The following is a 14319-nucleotide window of genomic DNA, read 5'->3' on the forward strand; positions in this document are numbered from 1 at the left end:
GTATGTATTGCTCCAGTCATGTCCGCAACAAAATCCACAATGAATCGGTGGCAGAATGCGCATTTGTGACGTGAAAGTTTTGTTGGCGGTTTTCTGCCAGAGATTTCATCTTCTGCATTGCAAGGGACAAGTGTGCAGCTTGAAAAGATGAGCATGCTGCGTAATTAAAATCCACACCAGGGATCAATTTATGCAGATTTTTTATTTTATTTTTGCAATATGAGGATAAGATTTTTTTTAAATCGCATCCACTTTGCTGCTATTGTAAATTGCTGCGGACTTGCCGCATGCGTGTTGGAGAATCCGCAGCGTATCTGTCCCATGTGGATGTACCTTTTAAAGGGGTTGTCCCACAAACCAGTATCTGGATCTCAATACTTTTGTAGTTACATGTAATTAAACATTTAGCGGGAGATTTATCAAACTGGTGTATTTTTCTCAGAAATGAAAGGTGGAATCTGAACTGGTGCATTTCTGCAGAATGTACAGCTCGTTTTAGCCCTGTTTTTAAGCAAAAGAGAAAATAAAAAAGATAATCCATTGGGCCTAGCACGACTGTTTTCCAACTCTGGGTGCAGCGTAGCAGAATGTTCTGGTGGGATTAGGCCTCTTTCACACTTGCGTTGTCCGGATCCGGCGTGTACTCCACTTGCCGGAATTACACGCCGGATCCGGAAAAACGCAAGTGTACTGAAAGCATTTGAAGACTGATCCATCTTCAAAATGCTTTCAGTGTTACTATGGCACCCAGGACGCTATTAATGTCCTGGTTGCCATAGTAGGAGCGGGGGAGCGGTATACTTACAGTCCGCGCAGCTCCCGGGGCTCTCCAGAATGACGTCAGAGCGCCCCATGCGCATGGATGACGTGCCATGCGATCACGTGATCCATGCGCTTGGGGTGCCCTGACGTCACTCTGGAGCGCCCCGGGAGCCGCACGGATGGTAAGTATGCTGCTCCCCCGCTCCCCGCTACACTTTACCATGGCTGCCAGGATTTTAGCGTCCCGGTAGCCATGGTAACCATTGAGAAAAAGCTAAACGTCGGATACGGCAATGCGCCGAAACGACGTTTAGCTTAAGGCCGGATCAATGCCTTTCAATGGGCATTCATTCCGGATACGGCCTTGCGGCAAGTCTTCAGGATTTTTGGCCGGAGCAAAAAGCGCAGCATGCGGCGGTATTTTCTCCGGCCAAAAAACGTTCCGTTCCGGAACTGAAGACATCCTGATGCATCCTGAACGGATTTCACTCCATTCAGAATGCATTAGGATAAAACTGATCAGGATTCTTCCGGCATAGAGCCCCGACGACGGAACTCTATGCCGGAAGACAAGAACGCAGGTGTGAAAGAGCCCTAAGAGGCTTGTCCAGAATTTTGATGTTGATAGTCTGTCCTCAGGATAGGCCATCAATATCGTATAGGCAGGGTTCTGACACTCCACACCCCAGCCGATCAGCTGTTATCACGGCTGGGAGGTCGGGTAGCCCCCCGCCTAGGGTGCCATGTCGTTACCCATGAGGGTGTGCTTTCATGGCCGCATCAGTAGCCGTTCAATCTACTGGCACTGGGGGGAGCATTATATCCTGGCACTGGGGTGGGCATTATATCCTGGCACTGGGGTGGGCATTATATCCTGGCACTGGGGTGGGCATTATATACTGGCACTGGGGGGGAGCGTTATATACTGGCACTGGGGGGGAGCGTTATATACTGGCACTGCGGTGGGCATTATATACTGGCACTAGGGTGGGCATTATATACTGGCACTGGGGGGAGCGTTCTATACTGGCACTGGGAGGAGCAATTTGCCTGCTCTGCCTTGGGCGGCCAAATACCACCTTCCAGCCCTCAGGATAGACCATCAATATCAAACAACCCCTTTAAGATGCAACAACGTACACCAACATGTTAGCACCGAGTAAGCCAACCAATAGTTAGTGTAACTTTAGAGACTGGGCTAGTCGTGCACCAAATGTATCATATAGCGTGAGTCAGTGTGATACATTTGGCACATCATCAGGGTTAATAAATCTGCCCCCCTGTGTCACCCTTTCCATACCTGACATAAATTTGATATTGCCCATTCACCCACATCCATCCGAGCAGATAAAACCGCAGATGAAGGTCCTGCGCGACCAAAACGTACGGTTTCTGCCAATATGTGTGTAATCTGAAAAAGATTGGGCCTATGGATGACAGCAATATATGCTAATGAATAAATGCCCTATTTTTGCAAATCGTGAAAAATTGTGTGCCTCAAATTTACTTCTATATTTATTGGCTATCCATAGCCCTTGACTGGCACCTAAACGCTGAGCGAACAGAGTGCGGTTCTCAAAAAAAAATTTAAAATTTTTTTAAACATCTGTTTCTAGCAGGACCTGTTGTATGGCTGCATTCTATCACCTGCCTGCTAAAGGGGGCCAAAAGCCCAAGTGAGTTCTTCAGTGGGAGCCTGGGACAAAGGCATAGGACTGTGGATGTCGCCAATAAAGTAGCCTGCATTCCTGCGCCAGCCGCCTCCTGATAACCTTGGCACAGCAGAGCTGCCAGGTCCGCACCTTTGTCCTCCTGCTTATTTTCACTATGTCTTGGCGGATTAGACTCTTTCTAGACGTTCCACTCCCAGAACGTGCACACAAAGCAGGATGGATCATAGAATACTTGTGTGTACGTTCCAGTTACACGCCTGCGTTATCTCCTCCATACATTTCTGTGCGTTACATGATAGTATGCCTTAGAAAAGACCCCCTTCTCTTAAGAGGCCCTGTCCTAACATGTCTGTTTTACTAACTACTTGCATTCTCCATGTAATAACACTTCTGGAGTACCTTTGTGGTTCCATTCCTCTATTATTCCCACCAGAGGTTTTTGAAGCTAGCAATTCATTCATAAACTTCTAGTGGGAATAATGCAGGAATATCACTATATAGATTCATAATGATAGATGCTCTGGGATTGTTATAACGGAGAATGCACAGCATTAATAAAAGAGTCATGTCAGGAGAGTCGACTGATGCTTCCCCAGATATCCGGTATATTGCCGCCATGTTCCTCTGTGTCAGGCAGGCAGAATTGCTGTAGGTATGTATCCATATCGGTTGTCGCATCGGTTTGGCCTCATGCACACGAGTAAACAAAAAATATCATATGGCACTTGATCTGGGAGCGGTATCAGGACGGGCACCAAGTTTCTGCCCGAGAACAGATCGAATAGGTTATTTGCCCGTCCTGCCGAGATGTGGACGTTGTATTCAGCAGTAATTATAGGGAAGCGGTCACTTTGAACATGCAGTCCTATCTGCAGACACCATGTTATAGAGCGGATTATAATGATACATCTATGGCTACTTTTACAGTGGCGTTTTGGCTTTCCGTTTGTGAGATCCGTTCAGGGCTCTCACAAGCGGTCCAAAACGGATCAGTTTTGCCCTAATGCTTTCTGAATGGAAAAGGATCCACTCAGAACGCCTCCGTTTGCTTCCGAAAAGTCTCCATTCCGCTCTGGAGGCGGACACCAAAACGCTGCCTGCAGTGTCAAAATGCGCTGTGTGAACATACCCAGTAAGATCTCGGAGGTGTATGAGATAATCCAAGAAAGTAGGCACCTATGGTATATTACAATTCTTCTACATACACAGGGGGGCACTTTTACAGAAAACAGCGTTTTCCCCTTGTGCTGCCCCAGGCTGGCGTAGGTTGTAGCCATTATGTCCACCCGTTTCCAGGTGTATCTGCCAGGACTAGTGTTGAGCGAAGTTCTGTCTTCGAGTTCAGGTTACAAGGTTCGGGATATCCGAACCTTGTACGTCGAACTTGAAAACGGAAGTTCGCTTAACACTAACCAGGACCAGAGTCTCGGCGCCACCATGGCCTCTGAAACGCCCCCATTCTGCCCAGCTGTATAAAACTTTTCGACACCAGCCAAGTTACTTAATATTGTCGCGCAGCACGTCAAAAAGTGGAGTTACGGCTATTTTTTTTAATCTAAAATACTGGTAGTTTCAAGTCCCTTGGGTAATGGCTCATCCTGCACCTCTGTTATCTCAGAAAGGATGAAATCGGGTCTGGAAGATTTTACCAGCATCGGCCTCTATGTGCTGAATGCGGACTATACAGCAACACCTTGGTGTGTGAGGGATCACTAATAGACTGACCCTTTCATTAAGAATTAGCACGTTGGTAACCATTCACAGGATGTGGTGATTTTCTTACAGTGCTGCAAATCCTACTTTCATTGCCTCACGTTTAACCTTTCCTACACATTTGTTGTACTCCCCCTTGTGGCGTGACAGGCTTATTGCGTGTGTTCAGTATATTCTGACAGCATTCAGATAAGGGCTCTTTCACACTTGCGTTCTTTTGTTCCGGCATAGAGTTCCGTCGTCGGGGCTCTATGCCGGAAGAATCCTGATCAGGATTATCCCCATGCATTCTGAATGGAGAGAAATCCGTTCAGGATGCATCAGGATGTCTTCAGTTCAGGACCGGAACGTTTTTGGGCCGGAGAAAATGCCGCAGCATGCTGCGCTTTTTGCTCCGGCCAAAAATCCTGAACACTTGCCGCAAGGCCGGATCCGAAATTAATGCCCATTGAAAGGCATTAATCCGGATCCGTTCTTAAGCTAAACGTCGTTTCGGCTCATTGCCGGATCCGACGTTTAGCTTTTTCTGAATGGTTACCATGGCTGCCAGGACGCTAAAGTCCTGGCAGCCATGGTAAAGTGTAGTGGGGAGCAGTATACTTACCGTCCGTGCGGCTCCCGGGGCGCTCCAGAGTGACGTCAGGGCGCCCCACGCGCATGGATGACGTGATCGCATGGACACGTCATTCATGCGCATGGGGCGCTCTGACGTTATTCTGGAGCCCCCCGGGAGCCGCACGGACTGTAAGTATACCGCTCCCCACTACTACTATGGCAACCAGGACTTTAATAGCGTCCTGGCTGCCATAGTAACACTGAACGCATTTCAGTTCACTTGCGTTTTTTTCGGATCCGGCGTGTAATTCCGGCAAATGGAGTACACGACGGATCCGGACAACGCAAGTGTGAAAGAGGCCTAAAGCACTAATTCGGCAGTTTTTTATTGTGAATGAATGGAGGCTGTTGAATTTGTCGGTAAGCGTCCAACACAATGGTAGGTCAATTCTAATACCTCAGATTTTGTGGCAGAAAATTCTGCGACTGAAAATCAGTTCCATTCATTTGAATAGGGCAGCAAGCACATGGATTTCTGCAAGCTCCATTAAGGTGAATGGAACTGATTTTCATTGGCAGAATTTTCTTCCACGTGTGAAGGGACCCTTAACCCTGCATCAAAGGGGAGAGGATTTTCTTGGCACGCTTTACTACACTCCTAATGGACTGCCCAAGCATTCATTGGGGCGCATTAATTAAGCTTGTCTCTTTTTAGACGTACAATTAGACGGGCGTATTCGCCTAATCTGTCGGTCTCTTGCCGCTTTTTTGTAAAAAGTCCCACAGCACTACATGAATTAGACTGGGCGTATTGGCACTAGTCTGACCTCTGGTGGTTCTTTATCGGTATGACAGGTTTATATGCACTAAAGCTTATATTAGACGTACAGATAAGGCCTCTTGCACACGAACGATACAGATTAGGTCCGGATGCGTTCAGCAAAACTAATTGGAATCTTTCAACAGGTTTAAAAATCATCATTTGACGGCTGCAGATTGTGCTGTGTAATAGCGCCGGCAGATAATGATTCTGTATAGCAGGGCTGGCCAACCTGCAGCTCTCCAGCTGTTGCAAAACTACAACTCCCAGCATGCCTAGACTGCTTACAGCTATCAGCCTACAGCAGGGCATGGTGGGAATTGTAGTTTTACAACAGCTGGAGTGCCGCAGGTTGGCCAGCCCTGCTGTATAGGCATGAGCGATGGCATTAGCGATCACTCCTTCCCATACAGTGGAGGAGACTGCTGTATGTAATAGCAGTGGTCTCCTCCGCTGACGAGCAGGCGATTGCCGGGAAGGAACGCTTCCCTCCTGACAAGCGCCTTGATGATCTACTCATCTTATATGAGCTTTAGACTGGTCTGATTAGTATGCACTTGAAAATGTTGCGCGAGGGAGCTGAAAATAGGCGCACGTCTCCATGAAAGTATGACTTTTTAGGCAAAACGTGGCGCAGATGAAGAAAAGTACGTCAGTCCTGGAGTGGAGTAGAAAACAGACAAAAATCGCGAATTGTGAACGAGGCGCGAATTCCTCCAGAACGCCGCATTTTCACTAGTAAATGCAAATAAAAAAATAAGAGAGTCTAAAACAGCATTTTTATACCTAAAAACAGGCGCAGACACTATAGTAAATGTGCCCCACTGTCTGTATAAGGGCTCATGCCCACGAGAGTACTTGCTCAGTGCCGTGTGCACTCCGTATTACGGATGCAGAGCCATTGACTTGAAGGGGTCCGCATCCACCAGATACAACTGAACATGGGGCTTCACCTATCTTTTTGCACTGCGGAAGTGCTTCCGTGGGCTTCTGATCCGTGCCTCTGCACCGCAAAAAGATAGAACATGTTCAGTCCTTGGCCGTATGTTGCGGATCGTGGGCCCATTCAAGTCAAGGGCTCTGTGTCCGCAAGCGGAGTGCACATGGTCAGTGCCGTGCATTGCGGACTGCAATTTGTGGGCCTCACCACGGGCACTGAGCAAGTACATGGGCATGAGTCCTATTCAAGTAGTCGGTGAACAAGCAATCGCTTGTTTGTCAGCCGATCAGGATGAAAGATGGCCGATTAGGACATGTTGTCTGTTTTGCGGGGCTGCAGAACGGACATACGGATGAGGACAGCAGTGCACTGTCCGCATATTTTGCTGCCCCATTGAAAGGAATGGATACACATCTGATCTGCAAAAAAATGTAGTATAGGATGCAGGACAAAAATACGATTGTGTGAATGGGGCCTAAGGGTACAATTACACGTGCAGGTTTTGATGACGTTTCTTGATACAGTTTTTGAAGCCAAAAACAAGTTTGAATCACAAAAAGAGAGAAATGGCTGCACACGGTGCAGAGTTGTGTACAGAAAATCCACATGTACCAAAAACTGCGCCAACACCACACAAAAAAGTGCATATATCCGCCCTATTTATCATGTTTTTTGCGGTTTTATGTTTTGGTGCCGATTTGATGCGTTTTTGCCGCAGGTCTCACCCTTCAGAGAACATGCTGCGATTTTGTGAAAAAATGATGCTCATGTACACAGATACATTGAAATGAATGGGTCTGGATTAAGTCCGGATGCTATGCGTTCACGTCACGCATCGCACCAGGATGGAAAACTTACTTGTGTGAAGGAGCACTTAGGCCCCTTTCACACAAGCGAGTTTTCCGCGCGGGTGCAATGCGTGATGTGAATGCGTTGAACCAGCACTGAATCCGGACCCATTCATTTCAATGGGGCTGTGCACACGAGCGTTGTTTTTCAGGCATCACTTCTGCGTTGCGTGAAAATCGCAGCATGTTCTATATTTAGCGTTTTTCACGCAACGCAGGCCCCATAGAAATGAATGGGGCTGCGTGAAAATCGCAAGCATCCGGAAGCAAGTGCGGGTGCGTGCGTTATTCACTGATGGTTGCTAAGAGATGTAGTTTGTAAACCTTTAGTTTATCATGCGCGTGAAAAACGCGTCCAAACGCATTGTACCCGCGCGGAAAAAAACTGAACGTAATCGCATGCAAAACTGACTGAATTAGCCTGCAAAATGGTGCGAGCTTCACTGAACGCACAGTGAACGCATCTGGAGCCAATCCGTCAAGCTCTTGTGAAAGAGGCCTTAGGCCCCTTGCAGACGAGTGTGTTCGGATTATGTCTTGATGCGTTGCGAATGCGTTTAGTGAAAAATGCGCGATTTCGCAGGCAAAGTCATTCAGTTTTGTTTGGGATCGCGTTCAGTTGTTCAGTTTCGGATTCTGTGCGGGTGCAATGCGTTGACATCACGCATTGCACCCGCGCAGAATACTCGCTCGTGTGAAAGGGGCCTTAGGGTCCTTACACATGTGAAGTTTGTCTGACTTTTTTTTTTTTACTAGTAAAAAATTCCAAGTATAATCACAGGCGTCTTATGAACAGTGGCCCAGATTTGCTAATCATAAGGGCTCATGCACACAAATGTATATTTTTTTTCCTTGTCTGTTCGCTTATTTTTTATTTTTATTTTTTGTGACCCATATGCGGAGCCATTCATTTCAATGGGGCCACAAAAAAAAAAAAAAAAAAGACTCGTGTGCATTCCGTATCCGTATGTCAGCAAGTCCGTTCTGCCAAAAAATAGAACATGTCCTATTCTTGTCTATTTTGCGGACAAGGACAGACATTGTTACAATGGGTCCGCAAAAAAACGGATATACAATGGACGTCCCACGGATGTCATCTGATGTCACGTGCATGAGCCCTAAAGATGACGTAAACTTAGGTCTGTAGATTTTCTGACCAATCAGTGGTCGGATGGCCGATTACACACCAACTATTGGCCTGATAGGACAGAAATAGGTCAGGTGATCTGTTCAGAATTTAGGAACATTGGCGCATCTTTGGCCGCCTCCTTTTCCACTCCATTTTGCCACTTTCCTCTAAATCCCACCTCCTCCTTTGTTAGGGAGAACATGTAGAAACTCTAGAGGCGCCAATCTGCGTCACTTTTTGGCGCAGATACATTAGTAAATCTGGGCCACAGGGTCTTTCTAATTTTATAAAGCAAAAGCAACAAAGGCAAAAAAAAAAAAAACTGTTCAGAAAAGACTGTATTTTGGTGTTTCAGCCTCCTCTCAGGTACAGGCGAGTTATATCCAGTAAGCTTAGTGGCCTGGATTAGCCGGGAGGAGGGGGCTGCTGCCAGTTCACGAGCCAGCAGGGGGGTGCTTTGTCATCCTTCGCTTTCAGCAGCTTCATTAAGGTAAACAATGACGGGTGACTTTTTGGGAGTGACAGTTGTCTCAGGGCCACAAATGAAGCGACATTGCTATGCACTAAAGTAGTTTCAGTGCTCTTAAAATGCATTGTTCATGTGAGAAACTCACAGGTCCTTGTCCCCTGCCCCCCCTCTCTGGAGTAGGTAATGGAATGCTCCATTGTCAAGGTAGGACCAAACCTGCTCTCTGTGGAACCTGAGGAGTTTCATAACAAGTCCCATGTGAGCAGCAGCATGTGTGCGTACAGCGTCCATCCTGTGTAGGAGCGCGGTGCAGCTACAGTAAGTATATATGTGTGCGTACAGCGTCCATCCTGTGTAGGAGCGCGGTGCAGCTACAGTAAGTATATATGTGTGCGTACAGCGTCCATCCTGTGTAGGAGCGCGGTGCTGCTGCAGTAAGTATATATGTGTGCGTACAGCGTCCATCCTGTGTAGGAGCGCGGTGCAGCTACAGTAAGTATATATGTGTGCGTACAGCGTCCATCCTGTGTAGGAGCGCGGTGCAGCTACAGTAAGTATATATGTGTGCGTACAGCGTCCATCCTGTGTAGGAGCGCGGTGCTGCTGCAGTAAGTATATATGTGTGCGTACAGCGTCCATCCTGTGTAGGAGCGCGGTGCTGCTACAGTAAGTATATATGTGTGCGTACAGCGTCCATCCTGTGTAGGAGCGTGGTGCAGCTACGGTAAGTATATATGTGTGCGTACAGCGTCCATCCTGTGTAGGAGCGCGGTGCAGCTACGGTAAGTATATATGTGTGCGTACAGCGTCCATCCTGTGTAGGAGCGTGGTGCAGCTACGGTAAGTATATATGTGTGCGTACAGCGTCCATCCTGTGTAGGAGCGCGGTGCAGCTACAGTAAGTATATATGTGTGCGTACAGCGTCCATCCTGTGTAGGAGCGCGGTGCAGCTACAGTAAGTATATATGTGTGCGTACAGCGTCCATCCTGTGTAGGAGCGCGGTGCAGCTACAGTAAGTATATATGTGTGCGTACAGCGTCCATCCTGTGTAGGAGCGCGGTGCTGCTGCAGTAAATATATGTGTGCGTACAGCGTCCATCCTGTGTAGGAGCGCGGTGCAGCTACAGTAAGTATATATGTGTGCGTACAGCGTCCATCCTGTGTAGGAGCGCGGTGCAGCTACAGTAAGTATATATGTGTGCGTACAGCGTCCATCCTGTGTAGGAGCGCGGTGCTGCTGCAGTAAGTATATATGTGTGCGTACAGCGTCCATCCTGTGTAGGAGCGCGGTGCTGCTACAGTAAGTATATATGTGTGCGTACAGCGTCCATCCTGTGTAGGAGCGTGGTGCAGCTACAGTAAGTATATATGTGTGCGTACAGCGTCCATCCTGTGTAGGAGCGCGGTGCAGCTACGGTAAGTATATATGTGTGCGTACAGCGTCCATCCTGTGTAGGAGCGTGGTGCAGCTACAGTAAGTATATATGTGTGCGTACAGCGTCCATCCTGTGTAGGAGCGCGGTGCAGCTACAGTAAGTATATATGTGTGCGTACAGCGTCCATCCTGTGTAGGAGCGCGGTGCAGCTACAGTAAGTATATATGTGTGCGTACAGCGTCCATCCTGTGTAGGAGCGCGGTGCTGCTGCAGTAAATATATGTGTGCGTACAGCGTCCATCCTGTGTAGGAGCGCGGTGCAGCTACAGTAAGTATATATGTGTGCGTACAGCGTCCATCCTGTGTAGGAGCGCGGTGCAGCTACAGTAAGTATATATGTGTGCGTACAGCGTCCATCCTGTGTAGGAGCGCGGTGCTGCTACAGTAAGTATATATGTGTGCGTACAGCGTCCATCCTGTGTAGGAGTGCGGTGCAGCTACAGTAAGTATATATGTGTGCGTACAGCGTCCATCCTGTGTAGGAGCGCGGTGCAGCTACAGTAAGTATATATGTGTGCGTACAGCGTCCATCCTGTGTAGGAGCGCGGTGCAGCTACAGTAAGTATATATGTGTGCGTACAGCGTCCATCCTGTGTAGGAGCGCGGTGCTGCTGCAGTAAATATATGTGTGCGTACAGCGTCCATCCTGTGTAGGAGCGCGGTGCTGCTACAGTAAGTATATATGTGTGCGTACAGCGTCCATCCTGTGTAGGAGCGCGGTGCAGCTACAGTAAGTATATATGTGTTTGTACAGCGTCCATCCTGTGTAGGAGCGCGGTGCTGCTGCAGTAAATATATGTGTGCGTACAGCGTCCATCCTGTGTAGGAGCGCGGTGCTGCTACAGTAAGTATATATGTGTGCGTACAGCGTCCATCCTGTGTAGGAGCGCGGTGCAGCTACAGTAAGTATATATGTGTGCGTACAGCGTCCATCCTGTGTAGGAGCGCGGTGCTGCTGCAGTAAGTATATATGTGTGCGTACAGCGTCCATCCTGTGTAGGAGCGCGGTGCAGCTACAGTAAGTATATATGTGTGCGTACAGCGTCCATCCTGTGTAGGAGCGCGGTGCTGCTACAGTAAGTATATATGTGTGGTCTTCTGGTGTTGTGCTTGTGTTCTCTGCACTACAGTGCTACCATCTCACGGTTCCTTCGTCCTTACAGACACAAGTTTTGCACTGGTGTTTTTTTTCTTTTTTTCTTCCCCATTACAAAAACCGCCTAAATATAACTTTTTTTTTTTTTAGGGCACCTGCATATTTTAAGACTGTTTTTGTGGCTTTTTTAGAGGTTTTATTTCTTAAATGTCTGAGTAAACTGCTTTTTTTCTGGCTTTTTTCCCCCCTATCATGAAAGAGATATAAAAACGCCTGAAAAAAAAATCCAGAATGCAGTACTTTATATATGCTTACAAACCATTATTGGAGCTTTCCATTTCTTATAACCATGGACAGCACACGCATCCATTGATTTTAATGTGTTTGTTCATCAGTAATTTTTTCCTGACCGTGCGTCAGTGAACAAAATCAGAGACATGCACTACTTTGGCCTATGATGCCAACCATACATGCCCATTGAAGTCTGTGGATCTGTGAAACACCACTATTACCTGTAAGTGTGGCAGCGCAGTTGCTGCTCCGGTAATGGAAGTAGAGCCTCTGCCCTTGCACTGCTATTCCGATCAGTGTTGCAGGCGCAAGATTGTCAGGGCCGTCGCTGTCAGTCAAGGGGCAGGCGGAACGCCTTGGCTTCGGTGACCCCTCATTGCGTGTGTAGAAGTCTGCTTGATCAGATGAATCAATCCGCTCATCTCTGGTCTCTGCGTCTCTTTATTGTGGCTTTTTTAGAGGCATTATTTTCTGTCCGCTTTAATTTTTTATATGTTTTTTCATCGTAAAAGAGATGTAAAAATGCCTGGAAAAAAAACCATTGAGATGTACAGTTGTGTTTTTGAAAAGAATATAGTGCCTTTATGTGTTTACCAACCAGCCACAGTTCTTATCACGCTCTGACTCCTTCATAAATGGCCAGTAATACATTTACTGTAGTAAAATGGTGACGTCGGGCTCTTTCTTACTATTATGTAAGTCAGGGATGCCCAACCTGCGGCCCTCCAGCTCTTTCAAAACTACAACTCCCAGCATGCCTGGACAGCCTACAGCTATTAGGACATGTTGGGAGTTGTAGTTTTGCAATGGCTGGAGGGCCGCAGGTTGGACCTCCCTGACAGAACTTAAACCATGCAGTTGGAATACAGTTTCTGAAATTCCTGACATCTGCAATTCACTATACACTTATAACAATAATAACTGGAATACACTGTTATACACTTAATAACAGTCCCGTATGTGGAAGCATTCACTTCAATGTGGCCGCAAAAAAGTGTGCATTCCAGGCCCGCATGTCCGTTCCGCAAAAAAAATAAAACGTGTCCTAATAATGTCCGCATTACAGACAAGTATAGGACAGTTCTATTATGGGCCGGCCAATCCGTTCCACGGAACACACGCAGCCGGTATCAGTGTTTTGCGGTCCGCAAAACAACAATGGTCGTGTACATGAGCCTTAATTGTAAGAAATCTATGGATTTCTCATCAGGAAATGTTAGAAAAGCTCTATATGTATGTCCTGAAAATGCAGAGAATGATGTGCAAGTCTAAAGGAATAAAACGTGGATCTGCTATCTTAAGTTCTGGTCATGGAAGTGTTCTCTGGGAAGAAATCATTTTTTTCACAGGAGCCCGCAGCCTGCCTCTGCTATGGAAAGATTTATGCTTGCCCATTATCTGCAGATTTGGTCCGACGTACTGGCTCCCACGTGTCCGTCTTCAGGATTCAGTGGTGACATCTTCGCAAGAGATGCATTACCACTGAAGCCAGGTATTGGCTGCAACAGAGCAGATAATCAGGCCAGTGGCGGGAATGATGTAAACAAGCCGTGGACTAGAAGATTGACACACAGGAGCAAGCTCTACTGTGGTGGGAATAGTAGAGACTAAATTGGATAAAAGGCATTCGAGTTTGACGATTTCATATGTGTGTAGGGAATCTTGTGATTCCACCCGTATCTGACAGGAGAAAGAAGGATTGGCTATGCTGGAGTAACTGCCCTTACTGCCTCCGATTGTTGAAGCTCAACCAAATCCTGTGCTCGTTCATCTGTGATCGGCTATCCTCTAAGGTCAGGGCTAGAAAATATCCACAGTGTATTGAGCCAGAGAGACCTGTGGGGAAGTTGGTACTTGACAGTATTTGGGTCAACAGCCAGGTTTTCCCATTGAACCCACGAGTACTTGCTTGGCATATAATGCGTGGAGACAGAGTCTCCTGTGCTTTGACCACGTTTCATGGGCCCAGGTGGCAACAACTTGGGTTTCTCTGAGAAATCTGATGTTAATGACTTTGCTGCAATTTCACAAACGCCTTTTGTGTGCCGTAAATGTTCAGCTGCACATTCCTTTAGATTGGCACAGGCTGGGGGCACTTGTGTGGTCCCTAGGCAGATGGCAAACAAAAGGTCCCATCTACTGTAACCAGTGCAGAGGAGATCCTTATATTAATTTCTATAAATTCATGAGTATATACGGGCACTCGACTACCTTAACAAATAAACCTATAAGGGATTTAGGGGGGTGTAAAGCCCTGCATTTGCACTAGGCTTCTGTAAGATTTACACAGCAGGGATCCTCTCTTTGTTTAACATGGCGGATGATACAGTAGTTTACTGTATACCAATTACCACCCATAGCCATGCTAATTATGCTGAGGGAACCACATTGGTCCATGAGGTCAAAGAATTTTTTTTTTTTTTAATTCTTCTCTGCTGCAGGAATGGCGGAGATGTCACCGGCCTTCTCATATTGTAAACGATGAAGGAACCTGCCAGGTAAATGTGCAGCAGAATTGACCACGCCCCAGAGGTGGTCGAGAAGGATATTGTCCGTTTTACTGTATGGTAATTGCTGGCCCATCG

General features: G+C 47.1%; 1 protein-coding gene across 2 annotated transcripts in view; it reads left to right on the forward strand.

Moving 5' to 3' along the window:
* Nucleotides 1-14319, forward strand: part of SHROOM2 (shroom family member 2) — a 181228-nt gene that overhangs the window by 78362 nt on the left and 88547 nt on the right. The window lies entirely within an intron of this gene.

Source organism: Bufo gargarizans, chromosome 3, assembly GCF_014858855.1.
Source record: "Bufo gargarizans isolate SCDJY-AF-19 chromosome 3, ASM1485885v1, whole genome shotgun sequence".
NCBI lineage: Eukaryota > Metazoa > Chordata > Amphibia > Anura > Bufonidae > Bufo > Bufo gargarizans.